Here is an 18,803-nt window from a genome sequence, read left to right as displayed (position 1 = left end):
TACTAGGTGATTGGGGGATTGAATTAAAGAGTCATGAGGTAATGTTACAGCTCTATAAAACTCTGGTTAGACCCCACTTTGTTCAAAGTTCGAAGTAAATTTATTATCAAAGTACATATACTGTATGCCACCATATACTATCCTGAGATTTATTTTCTTGCAGGCATTCACAGTAGAACAAAGAAATAAAATAGATCGTATGAAAAACTATACACAAAGACTGACAGAACAAAAACAAATTACTACCAAACACATCTTTACACTGAACCTGCTCCCAACTTGCTGCTTTCCACAGGATCGCTCTCTCCACGATTCCCTTGTCCATTCATTCCTCCCCACTGATCTCCCTCCTGGCACTTATTCCTGAAAGCTGAACTAGGGCTACACTTGCCATTCACTTCCTCTCTCACCACCATCCAGGGCCCCAAACAGTCTTTCCAAGCCAGGCAACACTTCACTTGCGAGTCTGTCGGTGTCATCCACTGTATCCGGCGCTTCTGGTACAGCCTCCGCTACATTGTTGAGTCCCAGCGTAGTTTTGGGGATTACTTTGTTTAGCACCTTCAGCCTGTCAACAACAAGCAGGACTTCCCAGTTGTCCCAATTCCCATTCCAACATGTCGGCTGGTGGCCTCCCCTACTGCCACAATGTGGCCACTGTCATGGTGAAGGAGTAACATTTCATATTCCATCTGGATAGCCTGACTGCATGAACATCAATTTCTCTAATGTCCGGTAACTTCTCCCCTCTCCGCCTTCTCACCTTTTCCATTCCTCATTCTGGCTCTCCTCTTACCCCTTGTCTTCTTCTCATCTAGCTACCAGCACTCCCCCCACCCCCGGTACCACTCCTCCTTTCCTTTCCCACATACTCCACTCTCCTCTCCTATCAGATTACTTGTTCCTCAGCCCTTTACCTTTTTCACCTATCACCTCCCAGCATCCTACTTCATTCCCCCTTCTCCCACCACCCACTTTCCTCCTTATATGGTCCCATCTATCACCTGTCAGATTGTACTCCTCCACTCCCCGCACCTCCTTATTCCCCCTTCCATTCCTATCCTGATGAAGGGTCTCATTCTGAAACGGTGACTCTATTCCTTTCCATAGATGCTGCCTGACCTACTAAGTTCATCCAGCATTTTGTGTGTGTCCAGCATCTGCAGAATCACTTGTGTTTATGGTTTTATTAATGCTCTTAAAGGTTAGATAAGATCTTGAGCTGTTAAGGTTACCATTCATATCTCTTGCTGAGTAAGAAATCCCTGAAGGCTAAATCCTACTACATTAGCTAATCTGCATTATGTGAAAAATTCAAAGGTTCAAAGTATCACGGGTTCATTTTATTATCAAAGTGTACAACTCTGAAATTCTTCAATCCCTAATCCCTCCTCCCACACAAAAACTGAATAGAACGGATCAAGAACATCAACCCCCAAACCCCTTCTCCTACACAAAAAAACGAACAAAACTCATCATGCACATCGAACCCCAAATCACCAACACTGGTTTCCATACAACAAGGAACTCTTAAGTCAACTTATTTCTGAACTATTCCAGCTCCCGCATGACAGCTTCATGCTTCTTCGTTAGGGAGGCACCCAGAACTCAGTGGTTCACGTTTATAGCACCTGCAACCAGAGTTCAATTCCCACCACTGTCTGTAAGGAGTTTGTACATGACTGTGAGGGTTTCCTCCAGTGCTCCAGTTTCCACCCACATTCCAAAGGCGTGCTGTATGGGTTAGGGTTAGTGAGTTGTGGGCATTCTATGTTGAGGTTGGAAGCATGGTGAAACGTTGTGGCTGCCTTCAGCCTGTTCTTGGCCTGTGTTGGTCATTGACGCAAAATGACGCATTTCACTGTGATTTGATGCACATGTCACAAATAAAGTTTACCTCTTTCTTGTTCAATGACAACAATCATTCTCTTCATAATTTTCGCATAACTTCAAGCTGAAAGGCAGTCCATCCACGACAAGGAAATAAATAAATAAACATTGGAATTTATATCTTGCCATTTTGATCAATTAATTGCTATCATGTTTAAAGTAAATTCTTGTTATTTGGTCCTAAAGCAGGTTTTATGTGGCTTCATAAAACCCTTTAGGCTTTGTGTGGTTTTGATCCAGTAACATACGTTTGGAGGAGACGACATAGGCCTATTTCTGCTCTTACACACTCAGGAGCCATGTTATTTGGGACACCTGTACACCTGCCAAACATGCAGCGGCAACTCAATACTTAAAAGCATGCAGGCATGGTCAAGAGGTTCAGTTGTTGTTCAAACTAAACATTAGAATGGGGAAGAAATGTCTTTGACCATGCAATGATTGCTGGTGCCATACAGGTGGTTTAAATATTTCAGAAACTTCAGATCTCCTGGGGTTTTCACACACAACAAACTGTAGAGTTTACAGAGAATGGGGCAAATATTTTTTAAAAAATCATCCAGTGAGCAGCAGTTCTTCGGTGAGAATACCTTGTTAATGACAGAAGTCAGAGTAGAATAGCTAGACTGGTTCAAGCTGACAGGAATGCGGCAGTAACTTAAGTAACCATGTGTTACAACAGTTGTGTGTAGGAAAGCATCTCTGAATGTACAACATGTTGAACCTTGAAGTGGATGGGCTACAGCAGCAAAAGACCGCACTAGATTCCATTCTTGTACCTAATGAAGTAGCCACGGAGTGTATAATTTTTCCTAATCTACATCTCTCATATTTGATGGATTAATTATTATAGTATTTAACAGTAGATTCTTGTTACTTGGCCCTAAAGCAAGTCTTATGTGGCTTCATAAAACTGTTCAGACATTGCGTAGTTTTAATCTATAACATATTAAATGTACAACACCTCTAGGTTATTTACTGAATTGGCAGGTTCGTTAGTCTCTGCCCAATATCGCACACAACTCTGCTGCAAGGTTTTCACACATCGAGGACACCTTCAAAAGGTTTTTATTTGTTTATTGAGATACAGCACAGAATAGGACCTTCCGGCCGTTTGCGACGTGTTGCCCAGCAATCACCCGATTTAATCATAGGACAATTTACAATGGTCAACAAACCTACCAACTGGTATGTCTTTGGGCTGTGGGAGGAAACCAGAGCACCCGGAGGAAACACAAGTGGTCACGAGGAGAATGTACAAACTCCTTACAGGCAGTGGTGGGAATTGAACCTGGGTCACTGGGATTGTAAAGGGTTGTGATAATCACGACATTGCCATGCCACCTTAAAAAGGCTGCAACCATAATATACATACAGTATATTTTTTTTTCTTTTTGGGTAATTCATACTTCTTTTATTATGTATTGCACTATACTGCAGTTGCAAAACAACAAATTTCATGACACATGCCAGTGATATTAAACCTGATTCTGTCAATGCCCTGTCCACCCCTGTCAAGTGGCCTCTCAGATGGCTTTCAACTCTGTCTGTGCCAATCAGACCTGCCCTCGAGTCACGGTGATGGATTTGCTCATCCAATAAAGGGAGGAGAAAGTCACAAGTATTGACTGCAATGTCATTACACTCCAGCAAGCAACCTGCAGCAACAATTCATGTCAAGCTCCCACAAATTGTGGCTGGAAGGTGTTTCCACATCAGAGGCTATTAGGTTGTCATAGCAACAACACTTCAAAAGTTTTCCAAATGTTGTGAGGTGCTTCGAGATGTTGTAAATTTCTTTTCTTATCTCTTGGCTCTTACCTTCTTTCTCTCAAATTCTCCCCTTCCCACCTTCTCGCATTCTTTGCTCTCTCTATTACTTTTCTCCTTAGCTTATTCAAGGAGCAATTCTTGAGCAGGATTTATTTAAGTGTTAGGGGGTTCCCAACTTTTTTCATGCCTTGGACCAATGCCATTAAGCAAGGAGGCCATGGACCCTAGGTTGGGAACCCTGATTTAGTGACAAATTAGACACTTTCAAGGATGTTGTTTTGAAAAGGCAATGAAGAAGAACTTGATCCTGTTTCCTACTCAATACAGAACATAACTGTGTTAGGTGGCAGAGTGGAGATACGTCTCTACATAAGGAAGTGTAAGGTGCTCCTTCCCTCCACTCGCCTGCAGGTCACCCTTGGGCAAAGTGTAGCATCTGCCTAGTCCCCTGCCCCCCCATCAGGGTCACAAACAAACGCATGGGAGCAACAGGTCGTATGAGCAGGTGGTGCATATCAAAAGTCCTAGTTATGCGAACACTGACACCAGGCAGACAATCTCTGAAGGGTATTGATAATGGCTGTGGCCTCCCGTCTTGTAAAGACACTGCCTAGAAGAATGGCAAACGACTTCTGTCAAAATATTTGCCAAGAATAATCATGGTCATGAGACCATGATCACCTACGTCATACGACAGAGTACATAAGGAACAAACGAGTCTTTTAGATAAAGAAGGAATGGAAATTTGATTGCATAGCATTGAAACAGGCTCTATAGCCTCAATGCCTCTTATTATATTACATACCTCTATCAAATCACTTCTCATACTCCTTTGTTCCAAAGAAAAAAGTACTTGCTTACATAACCTTTCCTCAAAAGTCATGTTCTCCTCTCCAGGTAATACTCCGCACCATCTTCTCGAAAGCTTCCACATTCTTGCAGTAATGAGGCAACCAGAACTGAACATAATATTCCAAGTGTAGTCTAACCAGAGTTTTATAGAGCTGCAACGTTACCTCACGGCTCTTGAACTCAATCACCTGGCTAATAAAGACCAAAACACCATATGGCTTCTTAACATGGCATTATTTTTCTTTTGCTCTGCTCCCTTTTTCTAAAATGGACTTAGATGTTTGAAATCATTGCTGCTAATCGGATTCAGCTATGCAAATGTACCTGGTTTCTAAAAGGCAATTTTCAGGCAGCTGATAATTGATCATTACCTGATTATAATTTTATGATTCAGACATTTAGGAACAATTTATTCCAAGTTTGATTGACTTTCTGCTCCACTATAGCTGTCATGTTCTTATCGACTTCTTGTACCCTAGTTGGTCATCTTATTATACTTCTGGTACAGTTATTGATCATGTAATTAAGTGCAAAACACATCATTTTGCCAGTTATTATGCAAGTACAATATGCAAGATTGTCTCTTTACTAATGGATTTGCAAATGCTGAGATTCAAGCTATTCAAGTTATGACAATTAAATAATGTAGTTTTGTTTGGAAGATGTCCTTCTGAACAGAGAACATAAAGGATACTTTACTTTACTTTATTGTCACCAAACAATTGATACTAGAGCGTAAAATCATCACAGAGATATTTGATTCTGCGCTTCGTGCTCCCAGGAGTACAAATCGATATTAAATAGTAAAAATTTAAATTATATATCATAAATAGAAAATAGAAAAGGGAAAGTAAGGTAGAGCAAAAAAATAATGGGAGGCAGGTCCGGTTATTTGGAGGGTACGGTTCAGATCCGGGTCAGGATCCGTTCAGCAGTCTTATCACAGTTGGAAAGAAGCTGTTCCCAAATCTGGCCGTACGAGTCTTCAAGCTCCTGAGCCTTCTCCCAGAGGGAAGAGGGACGAAAAGTGTGTTGGCTGGGTGGGTCGTGTCCTTGATTATCCTGGCAGCACTGCTCTGACAGCGTGCGGTGTAAAGTGAGTCCAAGGACGAAAGATTGGTTTGTGTGATGTGCTGTGCTGTGTTCATGATCTTCTGCAGCTTCTTCTGGTCTTGAACAGGACAACTTCCATACCAGGTTGTGATGCACCCTAGAAGAATGCTTTCTACGGTGCATCTATAAAAATTAGTGAGGGTTTTAGGGGACAGGCCAAATTTCTTTAGCTTTCTCAGGAAGTAAAGGCGCTGGTGGGCCTTCTTGGCAGTTGACTCTGCTTGGGTGGACCAAGTCAGGTCATTTGTGATATTGACCCCGAGGAACTTAAAGCTTTTGACCTGTTCCACTTGCGCACCACCGATGTAAATGGGGTCGTGCGGTCCGCTACTCCTTCTGAAGTCAACAACCAATTCCTTCGTCCTGCTGATGTTGAGGGATAAGTTATTGTCTTCACACCATGTCACCAGGTTCTTAATTTCCTCTCTGTACTCAAACTCATTATTACCTGAGATACGGCCTACAATTGTGGTGTCATCAGCAAACTTATATATTGAGTTCGATGGAAACTTGGCTACACAATCATGGGTGTACAGTGAGTACAACAGGGGGCTGAGTACACAACTTTGTGGGGCACCGGTGCTCAGAGTGATTGTAGAGGAGAGCTTATCCCCTATTTTTACAGCCTGGGTCCTGTCTGTGAGCAAGTTGAAGATCCAGCTGGAGATCTGAGTGCTAAGGCCCAGGTTCCGGAGCTTAGGAATCAGTTTGTTTGGAATGATGGTATTAAAGGCAGAGCTGTAGTCAATGAAACGGAGCCTTATATATGCATCTTTATTCTCCATCTGTTCTAAGGAGGAATGTAGGGCCAGAGAGATGGCATCTGCCATTGACCTGTTGCTCCGGTAGGTGAATTGCAAAGCGTCGAGGTTGACCAGTAGGCTGTGGTTGATGTGTGCCATAACCAATCTCACGAAGCACTTTGTAGCAATTGATGTCAGAGCCACAGGTCGATAGTCATTCAGGCATGCCACCTTGCTCTTCTTCAGCACTGGGATTATCGTTGCCTTAGCAGGAAGTAGTACATTCAGCCCCTGAGATCTTCTCCAACAATGAATAGGATCGTATTTGATCAAAGAGAGCACAAGATGATCATTTACACTCAGTGGTTACTTTATTAAGTGCAGAAGTGGAGCTCAGTGTAGTCTTCTGCTGCTGTAGCTCATCCACTTTAAGGTTCAACATGTTGTGCGTTCAGAGATGCTCTTCTGCACACCACTGTTGTAACATGTGGTTATTTAAATTACTGTCATCTTCCTGTCAGCTTGAACCAGTCTGGCCTCTCTCTTTAACAAAATGTTTTTGCCCACAAAATTGCTGTTTACTGGTGATTTTTTTTTTGTTTTAATGCAATATTCTGTGTAAACTCCAGCGAGTGTTATGTGTGAAAACCCCAGAACATCACCAGTTTCTGAGATACTCAAAACACTCCATCTGACACCAACACTAATTCTACAGTCAAGTTCACTTAGATCACATTTCTTTACCAATCTGATGTTTGGCCAGAATGACGACTGAACCTCGTAACCATGTCTGCATACGTTTATGCACTGAGTTGCTGCCACACAATTGGCTAATTAAATATTTGCACTAACAAGCAACTGTGCAGGTGCACCTAATAAAGTGGCCACTGAGTGTATTTGTGAAGCTGCTCACTCGATTTTTCTTGCTTTTCACACCATTCTCTTAAAATCTAGAAACTGTTTTGTGTAAAAATATCAAGAGATCAGCAGTTTCTGAGATACTGTAACCACCCCGTCTGGCACCAACAATCATTCCACGGTCAAAGTCACTTAGACCATATTTCTTCCCCATTCTGATGCTTAGCCTGATCAACAACTGAACCTTTTGACCATGTCTGCATGATTTTATGCATTGAGTTGCTGCCACGTGATTGGCTGATTAGATATTTGCATTAATAAGCATATGTACAGCTATACCTAATACTGTAAACAGCAGAATTAGGTCAATGGTGTCTCAGAACTAAAGTGTTGCCTCACCCAGAAGGACTCTTTGGCGCCCAAAATGGAGGTGAGGAACGGACAGGTGTAGCACTTTTGCTACTTGCAGGGATAAGTACCAGGTGGGAGATTAGTGGGGAGGGATGAATGAAGAAGGGAACCATGGAGTGAGTGATCCCTGCAGAAAGCAGAGACATCTTTACTTCACCCCAGGAATTTAAGATGTGTTTAGTGGTAAAGAGCCTTTGAAGATGTCAGAAGTTTTGAAAATAAAAACATCCATTTATTTTACCAAGATCCAATTCTGAACAAGAGTCTAACACAGTTCATCATCAGCGTTATGTGCTGTTCGTAGATGTACATGAACGTTCGCTCCATGTTCACTCTATCCTGCCCTCTCATCAACTGGTAGGTTTCAAAGCCTCCCTCATTCTGCGGAACGTCATCGAGTACAGGGCTGGAGATATCAGACACTTCTCATGTAATAATCTTTTCATTCCTAGCATCATTCTTGTGAACCTTCTTTGCACCCTGTCTAGCACGTCTTTACGGAGACACAGGCCCCAAAAGTGAGCAAAATCCAACAGAACAACATAATACATAAAAGCAAGTGTAGATCACTTAGTCCTAAATTCTGCTCCACCGCCTGATAAGAACATGGCCAATCTTTTATTAGCAGGGCCACTTTGGTGCACTGATCCTTTATTATTCAATTCCGTAATTTATAAAATCTATCGGTCAGGTGGGGCTCGTCAGCCTGGGTTGGCAGACCGCCGAGGAGAAGGAAAACTCTGATTTGAAACCTCCACTGCCTTGCGGCCATACCCACCCATGGGAAAGGCTTCTAGAGTAAACTCCGAGGAAGAAATCCGGAGCCGGATCCCTCAGGCAGTTTGATGTTGTTTACAACTTCACTCTGGCAACCTCTGCGACGACACTGGTGCCAAGCTGTATTGGTGCTTGCCCTTCCCTTGGACGACATCAGTGACGTGGAGAGGGGGAACCCACTGCATGGGCAAAAGCCAGTTCTTCAAACCTTCTCACCCAGGCTTGCGCCCTGGAGAGGACACAGTCCACCAGAGGCACAACCCATGATCCCCTGGGATCGATGGCTGCCTACTAATATATAAAATCTATCAACCTCTATCTTGAGTGAGTATCCATCACCCTGTTGGGGAAAGAATTCTAAAGATTCATTATCATTTTATGTTCCTGGGTATCAACAACCCTGAGGATTTACCCTGGGCCCAACAACGTGGCAGTGGGATGGGAACCAGCATGACAGAGCTGAGGAAGAGACAGCTGGTTTACAAGTAGATTAGATTAGATTATGAGGACACTCAGTCCTCGTTTATTGTCATTTAGAAATGCATGCATTAAAAAATGTTACAATGTTCCTCCAGAATGATATCACAAGAAAACACAGGACAAACCAAGTCTAAGACTCACAAAAGCACATAATTATAACATATAGTGACAACAGTGCAAAGCAATACCATGATTTGATAAAGAGCAGACCATGGGCATGGTAAAAAAAAGTCTCAAAGTTCTGATAGACTCATCATCTCACGCAGACGGCAGAAGGGAGGAACTCTCCCTGCAATGAACCTCCAAGCGCTGCAAACTTGCCGATGCAGCACCATTGGAAGCACCCGACCGCAGCGGACCCTGAGCCCGTCCGAAAACTTCGAGCCTCCCACCAGCCCCTCCGACACAGCATCTCTGAGCACCATCCTCTGCCAAGTGCTTCGACCCCGCCCCGGCTGCCGAGCAATAAGCAAAGCCGAGGACTCGGGGCCTTCCCCTCCGGAGATTCTGGACCACACAGTAGCAGCAGCAGCGAAGCAGGTATTTCAGAAGTCTCACCAGATGTTCCTCCGTGCTCTCACGTCCGTTTCCATCAATTCAGAATTGTGCACGGCACCCTACTTGACAAATAACAGACCTCACCATCAGAGTGGCCGCTACGAGCTGCGTCGCGCTGCCATCTTCTCCTCCCTCCTATAATAGATGATGTAATATGTAATATGGTTGCAAGGAAGGATAAGCCAATGATTGGGTACAACTGCAGACAGAGTAAAGAGTTGAGTAGTACCACAGAGGTAAAATTCATAACAGCGAAGAATGCAGGACTGTGGGTGCTGTATTTAAATGTATGTAGCATTCGGAATAAGATGGATGAACTTGTGGGATAATTGATCAACATGACATTGTGGACATCACTGAGTTGTGGCTAAAAGACGGTCACATTTGGGAGTGTAATATCAATGGGTATACTTTGAATCAGAAGGACAAGCAGGAAGGCAAAGGTGATGATTTGGCTCTGTTGGTAAGAAATGGAATTACATCTTTAGAAAGAGGTGACATCAGGTCAGAGAATGTCGAATCTTTGTCGGTGTAGTTAAGAAACTGCAAGGGTGAAAAATCATGATGGGTATCATATATAGGCCTCCAAATAGTAGCCAAGATGTGGGGTTGACATTGCAAAGGGAGCTGGAAAAGGTATGTAATAAGGGTAATGTCACAATTGTAATGGGGGACTTCAATATGCAAAGGGATTGGGAAAATCAGGTTGGCGTCGAATCACAAGAGGGGGAATCTGTTGATGCCTATGAGATGGTTTTTTAGAGCAGCTTATGCTCAAGCCTACGAGGGAAAAGGCTATCTTAGATTGGGTGTTGTGTGATAACCCAAATCTTATTAGGGAACTTGAAGTAAAGAAACCCTTAGGGGGCAGTGATCATAACATGATTGAACTCAACCAGTAATATGTGTGGGAGAAGCATAAGTCACATGTATCAGTATCACAATGGAATAAAGGGAATTACGGAAGATGAGAGAAGATCTTGCCCAGGTAGATCGGAGGAGGATACTGGTGAGGATGACAGCAGGGCAGAGATAGCTGAAGCTTCTGGGAATAGTTCACAAGCTGCAGGATTTGTCCCACAGAAGAAGTTGTTCTCAAATTGCAGGGTTAGCCAACCGTAGCTGACAAGGGAAATTAAGGACTGCATAAAAGCCAAGGAAAGGGCATAAAGGTAGCAAAAGTCAGTGGGAAGTTGGGTGACTGGGAACCTTCAAAATCCAACAAAAGGAAACTAAGAAAGCTGCAAGAAAGGAAAAGATGAAATATGAAGGCAGACTAGCCAATAATACAAAGCAGGATACTAGAAGTCTTTTTCAGTTATATAAAGAGTAAAAGGGAGATGAGTGTTGACATTGGACCACTGGAAAATGATGCTGGTGAGGTAGTAATGGGGGACAAAAACATACCAGATGAACTTAATAAGTACTTTGCTCTGTCTTCACTGTGGAAGACACTAGCTATATGCCAGAGATCGGTGAGTGCCATTGCTATTACAAAGGAAAACGTGTGAGGCAAACTGAAAGGCCTTAAGGTGGATAAGTCACCTGGACCCGATGAACTACATCCCAGAGTCCTGAAAAAGGTAGCTGAAGAGACAATGGATGCATTGGTCATAATCTTCCAAGAATCAATTGATTCTGATATTGTCCCAGAGGACTGGAAAACTGCAAATGTCACACCACTCTTTAAGAAGGGAGGAAGACAAAAGAGAGGGAATTATAGTCCAGTTCGTCTAACCTCAGTGGTTTGGAAAGTGTTGGAGTCTATTATTAAGGACAAGGTTTTGGGATACTTGGAGACTGAAGTTAAAATAACTCAAAGTCAGCATGGTTTCTGTAAAGGCTAATCTTGCCTGACAAATCTGTTAGATTTCTTCGAGGAAGCAACAAGCAGGGTGGACAAAGGAGAGATAGTGGATGTCATTTACCTAGATTTTCAGAAGGCATTTGATAAAGGGCCTGATAAAATGCTATAGTGTTACAGGGAAGATACTGGCATGGATAGAGGAATGGCTGAGAGGCAGGAGGCAGCATTGGGAATAAAAGGGACCTTTTCTGGTTGGTTGCCAGTGACTAGTGGTGTTCCTCAGGAGTCAGTATTGGGACTGCTACTTTTCACATTGTTTGTCAATGATTTAGATGGCTTTGTGCCAAAGTTTGCAGAAGATACGAAGATAGGTGGAACGGTAGGTAATGTTGAGGAAGCAATATGATTGTAGCAGGGCTCAGACAAATAGGAAAAATGGGCAAAAAAGTGGCAGATGGAATACAGTGTCGGGAAATGTATGATAATGCATTTTGGTAGAAGGTACAACAGTGCAGACTGTTATCTAAATGGGGAGAAAATTCAAACATCAGAGGTGCAAAAGGACTTAGGAGTCCTCGTGCAAGACTCCCAGAAGGTTAATTTACAGGTTGAGTTTGTGGTAAAGAAGGCAAATGCTATATTGGCATTTATTTCAAAGGAAATAGAAGGAAAAAACAAGGAGATAATGCTGAAACTTTATAAGACCCTGGTCATGCTGCACTTAGAGTATTGTCACCAGTTTTGGGCCCCTTATCTCAGAAAGAATATATTGTCATTGGAGAGAGTCCAGAGGAGGTTGACAAGGATGATTCTGAGAATGAAGGGGTTGACATATGAGGTGCGTTTCGCAGCTTTGTGCCTGTACTCACTGAAATTTAGAAAAATGCCTGGGGATCTCATTGAAACCTACCTAATGTTGAAAGGACTAGATATGATGGATATGGAGATGTTTCCTCTGGTGGGGGTTTCAAGAACTAGAGGACGCATCCTCAAAACTGAGATACAACAGAAATAAGGAGGAAAACAACAGGAATACTGCAGATGCTCGAAATTCAAGCAACATACATCAAAGTTGCTGGTGAACGCAGCAGGCCAAGCAGCATCTGTAGGAAGAGCTGCAGTCGACATTTCAGGCCGAGACCCTTCGTCAGGACTGAAGGAGAAATAAGGAGGAATTTTTTTAGCTAATCAGCGGTGAATCTATGGAATGCACTGCCACAGACTACGGTGGAGGTGAAGTCCGTGGGTATGTTCAAAGCAAAGTTGATAGATTCCTGATTTGTCGGGGCATCAAGGGATATGGTGAGAGGACAGCTGTATGGGCTGAATGGAATCAGCCATGATGAAATAGCAGGGTAGACTCGATGGGCTGAATGGCATAATTCTGTTTCTATGTCTTATGGTCTTACTGTCTTATATCAATGCAGCTGCAAATAAGGCATGACAGCGACTATATTTCATTAGAAGTCTGAGGAGATTTAGTATGTCACAAAAAAACTGCAGATTTCTACAAAGGTACTGTGGAGAATATTCTAACTGGCTATATCACCATCTGATGTGGGGATGTGGGTGGTGGCACTGCACAGGATCAAGACAAACTGCAGAAAGTGTTAAACTCAGTCAGCTCCATCATGGGCATTAGCCTTCCCAGTGGCCAGAACATCTTCAAGGTAGGATGTCTCAAGAAGGTGGTATTCGTCATTAAGGACCCCAGCACCCAGGACATGCCCTCTTATTGCTAGCATCAGGGAGGAGGAGACTCCTTTTTTATTATTTATTCATTTACGCAATGTGGGTGTCACCAGCTGAGCCGGCATTTATTGCCCATCCCTAGTTGCCCTTGAGAAGGTGGTGATGAGCTGCCTTCTTGATCTGCTACAGTCCCTGAGGTGTACGTACACCCACAGTGCTGTTAGGGAGGGAATTTCATGATTTTGACCCAGCAACAATGAAGGAATGGCGATATGTTTCCAAGTCAGGATGGTGAGTGTCTTGGAGGGGGATTTCCAAGTGGTGGTGTTCCCAGGTATCTGCTGTTCTCGTCCTTCCAGATGGTAGTGGTCATGGATCTGGAAGGTGCTGCCTTAGGAACTTTGATGAGTTGTTGCAGTGCATCTTGTAAATAGTACACACGGCTGCAACTGCTCATCGATGGTGGAGAGATAGGATGCTTGTGGAAGGAGTACCAATCAAATGGGCTGCCTTGTACTGGATGGTGTCAAGCCTCTTAAGTGTTGATGGGGCTGCACTCATCCAGGTGAGTGGCAAGTATTCCCTTACACTCCTGACCTGAGCCTTGTAGATGGTGGACAGGCTTTGGGGAGTCAGGGGGTGAGTTACACGCTGCAGGATACCTAGCCTTTAAACTGCTCTGGTAACCATAGCGTTTCCTGTCAATGGTAACCCTCAGGATGTTGATAGTAGGGGATTCAGTGATGGTGATGTCCCTGAATGTCAAGAGACGATGGTTAGGACCGCTCTTGTTGGAGATGGTCATTGCCTGGCACTTGGCGTGGCTTGAATGTTACTTGTCAGCCCAAGCCTGGATATTGTCCAGGTCCTGCCACATTTGGGTTTGAACTGCTTCACTGTCTGAGAAATCACGAATGGTGCAGAATATTGTGCAGTCATCTGCGAACATCCTCACTCTCACCTTATGACAGAAGGAAGGTCATTGATGAAGCAGATGAAGATGGTTGGTCCTAGGACACTTCTCTGAGGAGCTCCTGCAGTGAAGTCCTGAGGATGAGATGATTGACCTCCAACCGTCACAACCACCTTCCTTTGTGTCAGGTATGATTCCACCCAGCAGAGGGGTTTCCCCTTAATTCCCATTGACACCATTTTAGCTCAGGCACCTTAATTCCATACTTGGTCATGTGCTGTCTTGGTGTCAAGGGCTATCACTCTCACCTCACCTCTGGTATTTAGCTCTTTGGTCCATGTTTAGACCAAGGAGGTGATGAGGTCAGGAGCTGAGTGGCTTTGACAGAACCCAAACTGGGCATCTGTGAGCAGGTTATTGTTGAGTAGGTGCTGCATGATAGCACTGTTGATAACCCTTCCCATTACTTTGCTGATGATTGAGAGTAGGCTGATAGAGCAGTAATTGTCAGAGTTGGACTTGTCCTGTTTCTTGAGTACAGGACGTACCTGGGCAATTTTCCACATTGCCGGGTAGATGCCGGTGTTGTAGTTGTACTGGAACAGCTTGGCTAGTGGCATGGCAAGTTCTGAAGTCTTCAGGACTATTGCCGGGATTTTGCCTGGGCCCATAGCCTTCGCAGTATCCAGTACTTTCAGCTTTTTTTTGATATCACATGGAATGAATCGGATTGGCTACATTCTGACATCTGGGATGCTGGGGACTTCTGGAGGAGGCTGAGCTGGATCATCTACTCAGTACTTCTGACTGAAGATTGTTGCAAATGCCTCACCCTTATCTTTTGTACAGGTGTGCTGGGCTCCTCCATCATTGAGGATGGGGATATTTGTGGAACCTCCTCCTCCAGTGAGTTGTTTGACTGTCCACCATCATTCACGGCTGGATGTGGCAGGACCACAGAGCTTAGATCTGATCCGTTGGCTGTGGGATCACTTAGCTCCATCTATTACTTGTTGCTTATGGTGGTTGTCATGCAAGTAGTCCAGTATTGTGGTTTCACCAAGGTGACGCCTCATATTGCAATATGCCTGGTGTTGTTCTCGGCATGCCCTCCTGCACTGTTCATTGAACCAGGCCTGGTGGTAATGTTAGGGTGGGGGATATCCCGGGCCATGACGTTACAGATTGTAGTTGAGTAGAGTTCTGCTGCAGCCCACAGCGCTTCATAGAAGCCCAGTCTTGGGTGCTAGATCTGTTCAAAGTCCATTCCATTCAGCACGGTGGTAGTGCCACACAATGAGGTGGAGGGCTTCTTCAATATGGAGATCAGATTTAGTCTCCACACATACAGTACTGTCGGTGGTCACTTCTACCAATACTGTCAAGGACAGATGTTTTCACGGCAGGCGGGTTGGTGAGAATACGGTCAAGTGTGTTTTCCCTCTTGTTGGTTCCCTCACCACCTGCTGTAGTCCCAGTCTCGTAGCAATGTCCAGTAGGACCCGACCAGCTCAGTCTGCTCAACGATTGGGGAATAGATTCTTCTCCTCTGTGATTAGATTTCTGAATGGACATTGAACCCACGAACACTACCGCACAATTTTTTTCCTCTTTTGCTCAACTTATTTAATGTAACTTTTTAATATATAGATACCACTTACTATAATTTACAGGTTTTATTATTAAGTATTGCACTCTACTGCTATTGCATAACAAACAATTTCATGGCATATGCCAATGATATTAAACCTGATTCCAAGGTAAGAAATTCTTTCTTTTCTCTCGCCTGGATGACTGATCCTTATTTTGACACTGTGACTTAAGTTTCTGGACTACTAGCCTGGGAAACAAAAAAAAACAATTTCACATCAACCTGTCAGGTTCCTTAAGAATTTTGCATATTTCAATACGACCACTTTTTATTCCTCTAATTTTAAGAGTATAGGTCCTGCCTGCTTAATCTCTCCTCATAGAACAAACCTCCCATCCCAGGGGTTAATCTGGTGAAGCTTCACTGTATTGCCTTAATCGCAAGTTCTTCTTTAGTTAGGGAGGCCAGGCCAATCACAATATGCCAGAGGCAGTGTCACTAGTGTCAAGGTCTTTAAGGCATCCGTTAGTCTTGCGAGACCATGGATCTGCGCCTGGAAAGTTTTCACTCTCCAGGGCCCAGGCCTGGGCAAGGTTGTATGGAAGACTGGCAGCTGCCCATGCTGCAAGTCTCCCCTCTCCATGACACCAATGTTGTCCAAGGGAAGAGCATTAGGACCCATACAGCTTGGCACCAGTGTCGTCGCAGAGCAATGTGTGATTAAGTGCCTTGCTCAAGGACACAACACGTTCCCTTGGCTGGGGCTCGAACTCACGACCTTCAGGTAGCTAGTCCAATGCCTTAACCACTTGGCCACATGCCCACACAGTGTCAAGGTAATTGGTTTATTATTGTCATGTGTACTAAGGAATGGGGAAACATTGTTTTGCATACCATCCATACAGGTCATTTCGTCGTATCCATGCATTGAGATAGTATAAATGGTAAAGAATAATAGAATGCAGGCTGAAGTGTTACTGTTACAAGATACGTGCAGAGCAGGTAGACAATATGATGAGATAGATTGTGAGGTCAAGAGTCTATCTTACTGTTCAATATTCTTGTAGTAATGGGGGTGTCATGTATTAAAAATGTCTTAGAATAACAGACAGCACTTTGATTTCCTTCCTCTTCTCTGCTCCCCCACCAGCTATCCTGTTATTTCGTTTAGCCTAATTTTGTTCTTAGTTCAAAGTAAATTTATTATTAAGGTAAGTATGCATGTGTCACCATACACTATCCTGAGATTTACTTTCTTGCAGGCATTCACAAAAGAACCGAGAAATCCTCCAGGATACTCTCCGCTGTGCATCTATAGAAGTTTGTAAAAGTTTTAGCTGACATGCCAAACCTGTGCAAGGTTTTATGAAAATAGAGGTGCTGTCATACCTTCTTTGTAGTGGCACTTATCACAGGTTCCTGGGTAGATCCTCCGATATGATAGCACCAAAGCATTTAAAGCTACTGATGCCCTCCAACTCTGATCCCCTAATCAGGACTGGTTCTCGGACCTCTGGTTTCCTTTTCCTATCGTCAATAATCAGCTCTTTGGTTTTGCTGATGTGAATGAGATGGTGTTGTTGTGGCACCATTCAACCGACTTTGCAATCTGCTTCCTGTACACCAATTCATCACCACCTTTGATCCGAACAACAACGGTGGTGTCATCAGCAAACTGAATTGTTCTGATGGCTCTATCATCCCTTTTCTCCTCCCTCAGCCTCATGACCTGCCCATCCCTTTGTACTGCATCTACACTGGATCTCTAATCCCCATTCTGCCTTCACCTTTACCCCTTCCTTCTCCTCATTGCTCATCTACCTCTCCTGGTGCCCCCCTTTTTCATGGTCCACCGTCCTCTCCTATCAGATTCCTTACTTCTTCAGCCCTTTACCTCTTCCACCTATCCCAACCCAGCTTCTCACCTCAACTTCCCTTCCCCTCACCTATTGGAAATGTTGTAAAACAGAGACTTTGGAGCACAAGTACGTAGTGTCAGAATCAGACTGTGTGGTGAATAAAGCTTTTGACTCACTGGCCTTCATCAGTCAGGGAATTGTGTGTAGAAGTTGGAATAATATTTTGCAGTTGTCATGACACTGGTGAGGTTGCATTTGGGGTATTGTGTTCAGTTTGGGCCACCCTGCGGTAGGAAAGAGTGCAGAGAAGATATATGAGGATATTGCCAGGACTCAGGGGACTGAGTTTATACTTTATACTTTATTGTCGCCAAACAATTGGTACTAGAACGTACAATCATCACAGCGATATTTGATTCTGCGCTTCCCACTCCCTGGATAACAAATATTAAATATTAAAAATAGTAAAAATTAGTAAATATTAAAAATTTAAATTATAAATCATAAATAGAAAATAGAGAAATGGAAAGTAAGGTAGTGCAAAAAAACCGAGAGGCAGGTCGGGATATTTGGAGGGTATGGCCCAGATCCGGGTCAGGATCCGTTCAGCAGTCTTATCACAGTTGGAAAGAAGCTGTTCCCAAATCTGGTCGTACGAGTCTTCAAGCTCCTGAGCCTTCTCCCGGAGGGAAGAGGGACAAAAAGTGTATTGGCTGGGTGGGTTGTGTCCTTGATTATCCTGGCAGCACTGCTCCAATAGCGTGCGGTGTAAAGTGAGTCCACGGACAGAAGATTGGTTTGTGTGATGTGCTGCGCTGTGTTCACGATCTTCTGCAGCTTCTTTCGGTCTTGGACAGGACAACTTTCATACCAGGTTGTGATGCACCCTAGAAGAATGCTTTCTAGGGCGCATCTATAAAAATTAGTGAGGGTTTTAGGGAACAGGCCAAATTTCTTTAGTTTTCTCAGGAAGTAAAGGCCTTCTTGGCAGTGAACTCTGCTTGGTTGGACCAAGTCAGGTCATTTGTGATATTGACCCTGAGAAACTTAAAGCTTTTGACCTGTTCCAATTGCACTCCACCGATGTAAATTGGGTCGCGCATTCCGCTGCTCCTTCTGAAGTCAACAACCAATTCCTTTGTCTTGCTGACTTTGAGGGACAAGTTATTGTCTTCGCACCATGCCACCAGGTTCTTAATTTCCTCTCTGTACTCAAACCTATCATTACCCGAGATATGGCCTACAATTGTTGTGTCATCAGCAAACTTATATATTGAGTTTGATGGAAACTTGGCTACACAATCATAGGTGTACAGTGAATACAGCAGGGGGCTGAGTGCACAGGCTTGTGGGGCACCGGTGCTCAGAGTGATTGTAGAGGAGAGCTTGTCCCCTATTTTTACAGCTTGGGTCCTGTCTGTGAGCAAGTTGAAGATCCAGCTGCAGATCTGAGTGCTAAGGCCCAGGTTCCGGAGCTTAGGAATCA

This window comes from Mobula hypostoma, chromosome 7 (genome assembly GCF_963921235.1).
Source record: "Mobula hypostoma chromosome 7, sMobHyp1.1, whole genome shotgun sequence".
Taxonomy (NCBI): Eukaryota; Metazoa; Chordata; class Chondrichthyes; order Myliobatiformes; family Myliobatidae; genus Mobula; species Mobula hypostoma.
This window is presented reverse-complemented; position numbering follows the sequence as displayed.